This window comes from Sus scrofa, chromosome 7 (assembly GCF_000003025.6).
Source record: "Sus scrofa isolate TJ Tabasco breed Duroc chromosome 7, Sscrofa11.1, whole genome shotgun sequence".
Classification (NCBI taxonomy): domain Eukaryota; kingdom Metazoa; phylum Chordata; class Mammalia; order Artiodactyla; family Suidae; genus Sus; species Sus scrofa.
Window position 1 is genome coordinate 113,401,412 of NC_010449.5, and position 12,039 is coordinate 113,413,450.

The window sequence follows — 12,039 nt, forward strand, 5'->3', positions numbered from 1 at the left end:
AACCTATTCTCATATTTCTTTGGTCAGAATTGAGTCACGTGAACCAATAACTGGCAAAGAGGATGAGATCATTTTGACTAATCAAGGCTGCCCCTTAAGTTGAGATGAATTTCCTGACCATATTGCTGCTACTTACGGGATAGAATGGATGTTGGGAAAGCCACGTCATTCATCTAAGACATTTGAAAAGAGGGTCAGGAAAATGAACCTCACGTTGTGAGCAGCCCCAGCATATAACTAGAAGAGTCAGAGAATCGGGAGTGTCCTAAATAAGCTATATAGGATCTAGCTCTGCATAGATTATGAACATAATATCTATTTTCAAAACTCATCACTCTGGACCTTTCTCTTATTCCTATCTCTGGCATCTCCCATTTTTAGCATCTGTCTCATCTTCATCAATCATCTACGTATTATACCTGCTCTCTGGCAAAGGTGAGCTGAGTGGGGGGGAAATGTTTTATTGAATTTCTGGTATCAATATTCTAATTTTTCTCTGAAGAATTACCCTCTGACATAGGCAAGAGCTAGTGTCATTGTTTCCCACTTTGGCTGATAAAATAATTAAGGCTTTATGGTTTGGGCAAATGACTTCTCCCTGGATCTATCCACTCGTATGAAAGATGAACAGAATAGACTAGAAGATTAATAGCTTTGCCAACTCCAGAGTTTCTGCATTCTGCCTCCTATCTCCCCAGTAGGACTATAGCCACTTCTGAAAATCAGTGACATTTTCACCGTCATGCTATATGCTTGGTCCTTCTACTTCGTCACCATCTCTCCGTCCTTCACTAGTTTGCTTTCACTGCTCTGGACCATCTCCACATCCTGCCTTCCTTCTTCACTACCTGTACTGGCTAAAAGTAATAGGGACTCCCTAAGCTTTCTTTTCTTTCTTTATTTTTTGGTTGCACCCTCAGCATGGGGAAGTTCCTAGGCCAGAAAACGAGCCCACACCATAGCAGTGACCAGAGCCATAGCAGTGACAATGGCGGACACTTAACCCACTCTACCTCCTTATCCTTTTCTACATGGACTTTTTCCTGTTTGTACGTTTGACATGGTGCTGACTCCTTTAAACAGCTTTGTGTGGAAAACAGTATGGAGGTTCCTCAGTAAACTAAATACAGAACTACCATATGATCCAGCAATTCCACTCCTGGGCATGTAGCTGAACAAAACTGTAATTCAAAAAGATACATATACCCCCATGTTCATTGCAGCACTATCCACAATAGCCAAGACATGGAAACAACCTACGTGGCCATCTACAGATAAATGGATTAAGAAGATGTGGTATATATATGCAATGGAATACTACTCAGCCATAAAAAAAGAATGAAATAATGCCATTTGCAGCAACATGAATGCAAACTAGAGACTATCATACTAAGTGAGGTAAGACAGAAAGAGAAAGACAATATACCATATGACATCGCTTATATGTGAAATCTAAAATATGGCACAAAAGAACCAACATACAAAACAGAAATAGACACAGACATTTTACCTATTACGATTATATTTAGAATGGATTAGCAAAGAGATCCTACTGTATAGCACAGGGAACTATATCCAATAGTTTGCATCTACTAACCCCAAACTCCCAGTCCATCCCACTCCCTCCCCTTCCCCTTTGGCAGGTCTGTTCTCTATGTCTGTGCATCTATTTCTGTTTTGTAGGTCAGCTTATATATATTACATATATGTGTATATATATATATGTAGGTATATGTATGTAAATATATGTACATGTGTGTACATATATGTGTGTATGTGTATCCTTACCAGAAAAAAAGCATTGTGATGGAATTCAACAAATTATTTATTCCTAAAATTGGATAGTTCTGAAAAAAAACAATTTTGTGGATTAATTTAGGATGCCCAGAGAAGACATCTATTCATAGTCTGATCATAAGAACCACACATGCTTCCACTCCAAATTTATACTCCTGGGAATGGCTGCTATATCTTCCCACGGTTTCACTCCCCTGATCAGAGTGAGTGAGAGGGTAAGTGTCAATCAGAATCTTTCTCTACAACCCTTTTTCAAACTCTAGCTAGGAGAAAACAGTCTTCTTTTTAGGAATAGAAGATGTTTCTGTGTCCTTGGATGATGTCAGTACATAATAAAGGCAAATGAAGTCGATGCGCCGAGAGAAGAAAAGATAAGAGATGGTGTAAGAGATTCCAAAGGCATTAGATTTCTCGGTTCCATTTGGTCCTGAAGAAAGAGGCACCCTGTTCTTCCTTTGTACAAGGACATATAAACCACACCAGTTATAAACTCATAAATTGCATCCTTTTTGTATGTTATTACATTTTTAGTTTCTGTCACTTCAACACAAGAGAACTGATGTGAGTTCTCAAAAAATTAGGTCTCTACAAGATTCTTTGGAACTGAATCTTTGACATTTTCATTCCATTGCGATTTGCATAATTTTTTCATTTGCTTTAAGTGTTTGCCCCTTAGTATTTGCTTATGGCATGGAATAGTGGTGGGGCGGGGCGGGGGGGGGGAATGGCGTTTAGCGACAGAAGAATCTGAGTTTAAATTCTTGTTTGAATACTTGTTTGTGACAGTGCAAGGGCCTCCCTGAGCCTCAGCCTCTTTTCTATAACGTTGGGATAATAGTCATCTTAGCCTAGCCACGTCTTGGGGCTCATCTCTGCACCCCTAATATCTACCATAAGGCATGGAATAGTGGTATAGATACTGAAAAAATATTTAATGAACGAAAGAGAAAAAGTGAAAGTATTTTTTTACACGTTAAAACACTATTTAGGAGTTTCCTGGCAGCCTAGCAGATTAAGGATCCTGCATTGTCACTGCGGTGGTGCTGGTTCGATCCCCAGCCTGGGAACTTCCACATGCCGCAGGTGTGGCCAAAAACAAACAAATAAAGTAAAACACTACTTAAATGTGAATTAATATGATTAAGACTACATCACTTAGTATTTTCTTTGGCAGGTTGGGTTGATCTTGGGCTGAATGACAATTTCAGTGTCATGAACAAAACTTCCAATATTTGAGCTGTGAAGTGAATGGAACTTTTGTTCACCACGCCCTCCATCCTCTCCTTGGTTTGGTCCAGACAATGTGTCAGAATGTCTCCAGTCCCAAGTTCTGAAAGCAGCCAACGCTCTGCAGCTGCTGGATGCTGTAGCAGAAGAATCAAGATGGAAATGATGGTGAAGAAAGAGGTTATTAAAATGATCTAAGGCCCTTTCACCTATAATTAACACATAAACTTACTTCTCCCTTTAAAGCATCAGCACTGCTAAGGCTCCCACAAAACACTCAGGATGCAAATTGCCCATTTGTGACTCCTTTTTCCCTTCCAAAATAGCCATGTAAAGCTATACAAAGAAAACAAAAACTCAAGATGCAAGTGGCTTGGGGCCACTCATTGGAGGGGTGAAAAGATCCATGCACTGTATTACAATACAGCAAGTGTAGTCACCAGTGTGCATAATGATAATTCTGAATGGTCATCAAGTAAAATTTTACACATGGCAGAGTCTGGCTGCCAAGACAATAAAGCAGTCAATACTTCATTTTAAATCACAGTTTCAGTTTCAGTACTTGTGATTGGTCCATTTGTCTTTTCTATTTTGGAAGATTGTACTTTTCTAAGAATTTGTCCATTTCTTCTAAGTTGTCTGTCTTATTGGCATAGTTGCATGTAGTAGTCTCTTATGAGCTTTTGTATTTCTGTGATGTCCGGTGTAATGTCTCCTTTTTCATTTCTAATTTTATTGATTTGAGTCCTCTTTTTTCTTGATAAGTGTGGCTAAGGGTTTATCAATGTTATTGATCTTTTCAAAGAACTAGCTTTTCATTTCATTGATCCTTTCTATGGTTTTCTTTGTTTCTATTTCATTTATTTCTGCTCTGATCTTTATGATTTCTTTCCTTCTGCTAACTTTAGGTCTTGTCTGTTCTTCTCTCTCTAGATGCTTTAGATGTAAAGTTAGGTTGCTTATTTGAGCTTTTTCTTGTTTCCTGAAGTAGGCTTGTATTGCTATAAACTCCTCTTAGAACCGCTTTTACTGCATCCCATAGGTTTTGGAGTGTTGTGTCTTTGTTGTCAATACTTCATTTTTAAAAATCCATCAAAATGACTAAAATTATTTTAAAGGTTTAGTGCCTCACGGAACTATATCCAATCTCTTAGGATAGACTATGATGAAAAATAATATAAAAAAGAAAGTATATATTTGTGTATATATGTATCTATCTCTATATATATACATACACACACGTATATACATTCATATACATGTGTGTGTGTATATATATATCTGGGTCACTTTGCTGTGCAGCAGAAATTGGCACATTGTTAATCAACTATATTTTCTAAAAATAAAATAAAGTAAAAAACAAAGGTTTAGTGCTTCAAAAATTGTGTTCTGGAAGTTCCCATTGTAGTTCAGCCAAAACGAACCCAACTAGTATCCTTGAAGATGTGAGTTCGATCCCTGGTCTCACTCAGTGGGTTAAAGGAGCTGGCATTTCTGTGAGCAGTTGTGTAGGTCACAGACACAGCTGGGATCTGGCGTGGCTGTGGCCAGCAGCTCTAACTCCAATTCGACCCCTAGCCTGGGAACTTCCATATGCCACACCTGTGGCCCCCAAACACCGCCCCCCAAAAAATTGTGTTCTGAATTATCTGAGACATTTCCCAATATGATTCATTTTCCAACTATTCAAGAGAGCCTTAGTTTTTGGGTAACATCACTCATTCAATGGTTCAATAAGTTAATTGCAGGCATTAGATGCCCAGAACATAAAGATCCTACCCCTTAACATGGTACAATAGGTGAAAATAAACACTATCCCAACAATAACAAGTACATTCAATTGGGATAAAATGCTTTGCCTCACTAACCATGACTTTTTTCATTTGTAAGGGAAACTGGTCTTTGGCCAAATTTCCTACGGCACAAATGATTATTGAAAAAATCAACTATTGTGGGCCTTGGGTTTTTCTTCTTTCTCTACCAACAGATCACTAACTTGCTAATTGTTTGAAACAAGTCATGTCCCACTTTCCTACCTTAATAGATAGAACATGCAAGCCATGCAGAAGAAATGCATGTTTGTGGAACAGTGAGAGGACCAGAGGAACTTGGTGGGATAAAAGAGGATGAGGGTAAAAACTGAGGACAGAGGAATATGGAGCGGGGTTCGGGGTAAAGGAGAGAGCATGGCCACTTGTAAAGATGCTTGTTCTCAATCTTTTTTTTTTTTTTTTGCCACACACATGGCATACAGAAGTTCCCAGGCCAGGGACTGAACCCTTGCCACAGCAGTGACAATAAAAGATTCTTAACCCACTAGGCCACCATGGAACACTTATTTGCTTTTACTCTGAATAGACTGAGAAGCTGCTGGAAGATTTGGAGTAGAGGAATGATAGGAACCGATTTAACATTCATATAGCTCACATGGGCTGTTGGGTTGAGGATAGTCTGCGGGGAGCAGGAGGAAATGTGAAAGCAGAAACACTGCAAGCTGACAGCCTAGACTGGAGGTAAAGAAGGAGGGTAGCTGGGACTGGGGTGGAACTCTGTATGGTAGTCTTGAGGTGTGAGGATTAAATGATACAATACATGCACAGAAAACAGCATGGAGATGGGCACCATCAGAGTCCAGCAGACGCTGGCTAGGATAAGCACTATGATATTCTGAACACTAAAACTCATCCGTAAATGTCTGGTTGATTGCATGGGAGAGCCGGGTGAGAGGTTAAAAATTAGAGAGTCAGGAGTTCCCCTCATGGCTCAGCCATTTGCAAACCCAACTAGCATCCATGAGGACATGGGTTCAATCCCTGGCTTCATTCAGTAGGTTAAGGATCTGATGTTGCCATGAGTTGTGGTGTAGGTCACAGATGTGGCTCAGAGTCCACATTGCTGTGGCTGTGGCACAGACCAGAGGCTACAGTTCCAATTGGACTTCTAGTCCAGAAACCTCCATATGCCGCAGGTGCGACCCTAAGAAGACAAAAAGGCAAAAAAAAAAAAAATTAAAGAGTTAATGTCAGATTGGAAACAGAACTTTTTAAACATATCTGCATAGATCAACTAAAATGAACTGGAATTGAATCCCAAAAATACGAAAGAGTTCATGCTCCCCCTCATTGAACTGTCTGCTTGAATTGTTTTTAAAAATTACATACACACACACACATATGAAAAATATGTGGTCAAAAAAAGTGTGTTGAATTTCTGCAATTGCCCAGAATCCAGCCTGACCTTGCAGCACTCCTAGATATTAAAAATCCTTTCCATGGTCTTACATTTTTCAGTTTAACAAGCACAAGGGGCCATGAACTCCAATATCTGAAACAAACGTGTTAAACATCTGGGATCTGGCGCAAGTTTCTCCTGTGGGATGCATTGTTTGTGCAAACGTTTATTGAATTACAAAAAAAGAGTAAGGACTGAGTTTCAAAATATTCGTGTAACCTAGTAAGACTATTTCTGAAGCATGAGTCAAAATACAGAGTTCTTCAAACCGATTAATAAATTTAATTTAAAATCAGGCTAAAAATCAGTTTTTAAAACACAGAGCGGGGTCTAAAGGGAATCAGGCTGATGTATCGAGAGCTTTTATTCCAGCAAGAAGATGGCTAGTCTAAATGAAGTGGATTGTTTCAGGCTGAAGGCTGCTGCTCATGACCATCAGAGAAAGGCCATGGCATTTGCAGGAAGGGCACTGGTTGGGGCAAACTCTGCCACTTCAACACAGATGATCTCAGACAATATACTTTAGCTCTAGGCTTGATTTTCCTTACATGCTATGAAATGTGGAAAGAACAATTGCCCCACGGGTCTTACAAATTTATAAGCATAAAAAATGAATAAGGGTGACAATATTTAAAAGTTCTATACATATAGACACATAGGAGAAAAGGAAATACAAAGAAGGAAAAGGAAAAAAAAATACAAGAGATTATTATGAGAAAATGGGAGAGGAGTTCTCTTGTGGCTCAGTGGGTTAAGGATCCAGCATTGTCACTGCCGTGGCTCTGGTTACTGATGTGGTGCAGGTTAGATCCCTGGCCTGGGAACTTCTGCATGCCACAGGTGCTGCCAAAAAAAAAAAAAAAAAAAAAAAAAAAAAAAAAAAAAAATGATGGGAGAGATCAAACCAGCTGCTGAGCAAAGCTTTTAAAGAAGAAAAGCCAAGGCTGGTCTTCCAGAGTGTTCTTCGGGGCAGGCTTATACTCTTTTAGTATCTCCCCAAAGTGCCCAGGGAAGCGTCCAGTGACTGACAAGCAAACACATCCCTCTCAAATTCCACCATCTATGCCCTGAGAATTCTAAGGGATAGGATGAGGGTTCAGGTCAATAGTCTACCCCATGGTGTCTGACAGGTGGAAAGACAGGAAGTAGAGATGAAACTTGTCTTCTCAAAGGGGACAGGAATCATTTTGAAAATCCTCCTCTCCCTTCTCAGAGGGGTTGCCAGTCCCTGCGAAGTATTTTTGTGCAGCTGAGCAGCTGGAGGGCTTTAGGCCTGAGTGGTGGGCTGGCAGCAGAGTTTGAGAGTAGGAGCAAGGTGAATGGGAGTTGGTAGATTTTATAGGAAGGGGGCACAGGAGGCAAGTTGAGCCCAGAACAAGAAGGACTGAGGGGGTGGGTAGCAGAAGGAACTGGTGAAGCAGCAGGAGTGGAGAGCTGGAATGTAAATTATTCTCTGGCCCACCATCCACTCTCAAATCGTCAGTAAATTTGACTACACATCCAATGAAAACTGTGTTTGCGTTTTCAAAAATTGGATGACCTAAAACTACAGAAATTTATTCTCTCCCAAGTACCGGAGGCTAGAATTCCCAAATCAAAGTGTCAGCAAGATCGTGCTCCCCAAAAGGCTCTAGGGAGGAATCCTTCATTGCCTCTCTCCTAGCTTCTGGTGGCTCCTGGAAATCCTTGGCATTCCCTGGATTTACCTCGCTCCAACTCTGCCTCCCTATTTACATGATCTTTGTCTCTCTGTGTATCTTTAATATGCCCGCTCCTCTTCTTATAAGGACATTAGTCACTGGATTTGAGTCTCACCCTACTCCAGTGCGACCTTATCTTAATTTGACTGATTATATAGGCAAAGACCCCATTTCCAAACACGGTCAACTCTGAGGTCCTGGGCAGACATGAATTTGGGGGGCGGGGAGACACTATCCATCTACTACAGTGTTGTTTCACCTTGTTTTTTATGAAAATCAAGTGCAAGGCAGATATCATGTCAGAATCAACTGGCAAGGGACTGGGGCTGGCGGGACCATGTTGGTGATGAAATGGCCTATGAACCAAGTGAAAAGAAGAGAAGTTCAGTTTGGAGTCAGAGGCGACCACCTCTCCTGGGAATGTTCAGAAAACTGGAAAGCCTTTGGAATGCCACAGGGCATAGAACAAGGAGCCCAGCCAATATTATCTAGACCTGATGGACCAGGAGATCACAGCTGACTTCTCCGTTATCAATAAAAGAAAGACATCTGGGAGAGGGAAAAACAGTGAGATGGAAGAGAAGTAAGAACAAAAGGAAAAAAAGTGGGGAGATGGGAGTTCCCGTCATGGCTCGGAGGTTAACAAATCCAACTAGGAACCATGAGGTTGTGGGTTCAATCCCTGGCCTTGCTCAGTGGGTTAATGATCTGGTGTTGCCATGAGCTGCGGTGTTGGTTGCAGACATGGCTCGGATCCTGCGTTGCTGTGGCTGTGGTGTAGGCCGGCGGCTACAGCTCCGATTAGACCCCTAGCCTGGGAACCTCCATATGCTGTGGCAGCAGCCCAAGAAATGGCAAAAAAAAAAAAAAAAAAAGTGGGAAGATGAATAAGAAAGACAGATGAGTTTTAAAGGGAGACCATGGAAAAAGAAAGTGGGATTAACCCTATTGTACAGCACAAGGAACTATATCCAATATCTTGGAATAGAACATGATGGAAGATAATATAGGGAAAAGTATGTATATAAACGTATGACTAGGTCACTTGGCTGTGCAGCAGAAATTGGTATAGCATTGTAAATCAACTATGCTTTAATTTTTTTTAATGCGATAATGAAAAAAAGAAAGAAAGTGGGATTAAGGATTGAATGTAAGACCTGGTCTATTAAAAGTGCTTAAGATAAGTTTGTTGAAAAAAGAATAGAGAGAAGGAGGGAGAGGGGTGCATGGTAGGCCTCATGTAGTGTCACCAAAAAATTGTCTCCACTGTCATCCAGAGCTGCCCATGCTGTGGCTGCCTGCTCATGACCCTGGTCCATTTCAAAGACCAGCGCGCCATGCTGGAATCCTCATCGCTTCTCTCTCTGCATCACATGCTGTAGACTGAAGAGGCCGCAGCTCATTTTCTACCCAAGGCTCTTGAAGTCTTTCTTTTTCCAATGATGCACAGTCTATCTCAACACTCATTTGAATTGCCACATGCCTCTGGCCTCTTTGTGGTTTTTGCTGCCTCTTATTGCACCGGAGGTTAGCTTACCGAATTCCCACGAAAGGACGTGAAAGTGGCCTGAATTATTGAATGTCCTTCAATATAGACGGGCAGGGAGAACCCTTCAAAGAGCTTTCAGGTCACTTGAGATACAAACAGTTTAAGTAGTTTAGGAGCGGAAAGATTCTGTAGTTTGGGGGAAAGAGAACTTCTAGACCAGGAATCAGGAGACCAAGAGCAAGTCAATCCCCTGTTCTCAGCCTCAGATGCTTCATTGTGAGCAAAGTAATTGGACCTCATGACATGATTTCTAGATCATTTCAGCTGTCATGGTCTAATAGGGAGGCATTGTCAATAAAATGCAATTAAAACTTCCTGGGAGTTCTGGTTGTGGCTCAGTGGGTTAAGAACCCAACAGTGTCCATGAGCATGTGGGTGTGATCCTTGGCCTCCCTCAGTGGGTTAAGGATCCAGCATTGCCATAAGCTGTGGTATAGGTTGCAGATATGGCTCGGATCTGGAGTTGCTATGGCTGTGGCGTAGGCCAGCAGCTGCAGCTCCAATTTGACCACTAGCGTGGGAATTTCCATATGCTATGGTTACAGCCCAAAAAAAAGAGAAAAGAAAAAAAAAAACTTCCCTAGGCCATCCACAGTGTATTGGAAGAGTGGACGTGTTGCTAGAAACAACTCTCCCAGTTTGTAGAAAGTGGAGAGGAAATGGACCCAATTTCAAGCTGTGAAATGAAATGGGAAGGAGACTGCTGAGCATATGCTGTGGAAAGTGGGGTCACTCTGGTCCCCGCAGTTCCAGGAACTGTTTATAAACTGCATCGTCACTCGGGTGAATGGCTTGGCTATTTGAAATATTTGAGGTGAAGAAAGATCTGGGATAATTGCTGCCAGCTAGATAACAAAGAACATCACCGGGCATTTCCATACACATCATCTTGTTTCTCAAAACAACAAGGAGGCGAGTGTCATTAACCCCATTTCACAGTTGAGGAAAGTAAGGCTCAGAGAACCCAGACAACTTATTCCAGCTCACAAAGTAGTCAGGGGCCAGATCGGGACCCAAATCCAGGTCTAACAATTCCCATCCCTCTGCCTCACTGGATGGGTGCTATTATACCCAGCTGGCTGAGCCAGAACAAAATTCCTGTGAAGAATTTGAGTGAAGTACACCTTGCTTTCCTGTCCTCCAGCATAAAAAACACAATTGAGAGTGATGGCTCTCTGGCCAGATGTCCGGGTGAAAAGTTGCTAGAGCAGGGATTCTTAAGCAGGTCAGAGCCAAGAACATAGGAGAGAAACTTGAAAAAATATTTGTTGAGGCTGGGATCGGGGTTAACATTTTCTGCAGATTGCAAGCAACAGGTGAGGCTCAAAGAGGCCAAGTTTCTTGCCCCAGGTCAAGAGAAACCTAGAAAACATCTTCATTTTTCCAGAGAGAGCTGGAAAAAGAACCAAAGATGTCTAGACTTGCAGAGTTTCTCACCACTCTGTAACTCCTAAGGCCAATAATATTTTCCTGTACATCCAATTCAATGCAGTATACTTTAAGGAGTAAATGAGTGCTAACTTCCTATCAAGAACATTTATTTGCCTAATGGGTTAGTAAGAAAATGATTCTGCTATTTCAGGAAGCTAATAAATCACATGGTTAATGTAGTTTTCAGTTTCGATGTTAGGCTATGAGTCATTTTTGCTTATCTTCACATTCTTTCCTCATGTGTAGTGTGCCCATGATTACCAGGGATAAGAGCCCTGTCACTCACTCAGGAAGCCACTGACAGACTCGCAGTGAGCAGATGATGGCTTTCATGGGTGTATTGGTCATTTAGATCAAAAAAATGGGTCCTCGGGTTTCTCATCCCCAAGGAGCCACCTCATCTGCCTCTGCAGGACCAATTCTCGAAGGACTCCCCAGAGATCCCTCTCTAGCATCAGACTCTCTCCTCCAACACAAACTTCTGACCTTCAGAAGAGCCCTGATGTGTCATAATCTCCTCAAATTCAGCAGATTCTATCTGCCCAACAGTATCCAACTGCGGAATTAAGATCTGTGCGGCTCACTGTATGCAAATTACACACCTCACACAAAAAGACAAAGAAGCGAGTTTAAAATGGAATTCCTCTTCCCCCACTTCCCAAACTCCTCCTGAGGTTTTCTTTAGCTTGCTTCTGGGTGTGCCTTAGCTCCCTAAGCCTCCACACCCAATAAATCACCAAGACCTATTGATTCCATCTACCACCATTCTCTCCAATCTTTGCCCTTCTCTCCATTTTCTCATCATATTTGCTTGAATGACCCTGACCCCTTACTTTGTACCAGGCACCCTCAAGTCTGTGGTGATGAGCAACATATAAAGGGTGTCTCGAAGGAGCTTGCATTTTAAAACTCCCTGTGGGAACCACAATGAAGGAAACAAGGTGACACGGAAGGAGTGTTTTGCCCTACCCAGGAGGAGAGGGCAGGGTGGGTGGTGCAGTTGTAGAGTTTCAAGGGTGGGTGGTCGGGAAAGCTCAGAGAGGAGCTGACCTCAGAGGGGACTGACGGACAGGTGAATAGGCTTCTGGCAAGTGGACAAAGAGA